The sequence below is a fragment of the Triticum aestivum genome, unplaced genomic scaffold (genome assembly GCF_018294505.1).
Source record: "Triticum aestivum cultivar Chinese Spring unplaced genomic scaffold, IWGSC CS RefSeq v2.1 scaffold112797, whole genome shotgun sequence".
Classification (NCBI taxonomy): Eukaryota; Viridiplantae; Streptophyta; class Magnoliopsida; order Poales; family Poaceae; genus Triticum; species Triticum aestivum.
The window spans coordinates 1-1,193 of record NW_025281895.1 but is presented as its reverse complement, the minus strand read 5'-3'; the positions used below and the strand labels follow the sequence as shown (position 1 = coordinate 1,193).

The 1,193-nt window shown below is 60.4% G+C and overlaps 1 non-coding gene across 1 annotated transcript; it reads left to right on the top strand.

The window, feature by feature from the left end:
- The first annotated feature begins 366 nt into the window (after positions 1–366).
- On the top strand, positions 367–522 carry LOC123178534 (5.8S ribosomal RNA). The gene has a single exon (XR_006489651.1). It is a non-coding gene; the product is annotated as a 5.8S ribosomal RNA (ribosomal RNA).
- The last annotated feature ends 671 nt before the right edge of the window (positions 523–1,193 follow it).

The window sequence follows — 1,193 nt, the reverse complement described above, 5'->3', positions numbered from 1 at the left end:
GTCCGGTGAAGTGTTCGGATCGCGGCGACGGGGGCGGTTCGCCGCCCCCGACGTCGCGAGAAGTCCATTGAACCTTATCATTTAGAGGAAGGAGAAGTCGTAACAAGGTTTCCGTAGGTGAACCTGCGGAAGGATCATTGTCGTGACCCTGACCAAAACAGACCGCGCACGCGTCATCCAATCCGTCGGCGACGGCACCGTCCGTCGCTCGGCCAATGCCTCGACCACCTCCCCTCCTCGGAGCGGGTGGGGGCTCGGGGTAAAAGAACCCACAGCGCCGAAGGCGTCAAGGAACACTGTGCCTAACCCGGGGGCATGTCTAGCTTGCTAGCCGTCCCTCGTGTTGCAAAGCTATTTAATCCACACGACTCTCGGCAACGGATATCTCGGCTCTCGCATCGATGAAGAACGTAGCGAAATGCGATACCTGGTGTGAATTGCAGAATCCCGCGAACCATCGAGTCTTTGAACGCAAGTTGCGCCCGAGGCCACTCGGCCGAAGGCACGCCTGCCTGGGCGTCACGCCAAAACACGCTCCCAACCACCCTCAACGGGATTCGGGATGCGGCATCTGGTCCCTCGTCTCTCAAGGGACAGTGGACCGAAGATTGGGCTGCCGGCGTACCGCGCCGGACACAGCGCATGGTGGGCGTCCTCGCTTTATCAATGCAGTGCATCCGGCGCGCAGCTGGCATTATGGCCTTTGAACGACCCAACAAACGAAGCGCACGTCGCTTCGACCGCGACCCCAGGTCAGGAGGGACTACCCGCTGAGTTTAAGCATATAAATAAGCGGAGGAGAAGAAACTTACAAGGATTCCCCTAGTAACGGCGAGCGAACCGGGAGCAGCCCAGCTTGAGAATCGGGCGGCTGTGCCGTCTGAATTGTAGTCTGGAGAGGCGTCCTCAGCGACGGACCGGGCCCAAGTCCCCTGGAAAGGGGCGCCTGGGAGGGTGAGAGCCCCGTCCGGCCCGGACCCTGTCGCCCCACGAGGCGCCGTCAACGAGTCGGGTTGTTTGGGAATGCAGCCCAAATCGGGCGGTAGACTCCGTCCAAGGCTAAATACAGGCGAGAGACCGATAGCGAACAAGTACCGCGAGGGAAAGATGAAAAGGACTTTGAAAAGAGAGTCAAAGAGTGCTTGAAATTGCCGGGAGGGAAGCGGATGGGGGCCGGCGATGCGCCCCGGCCG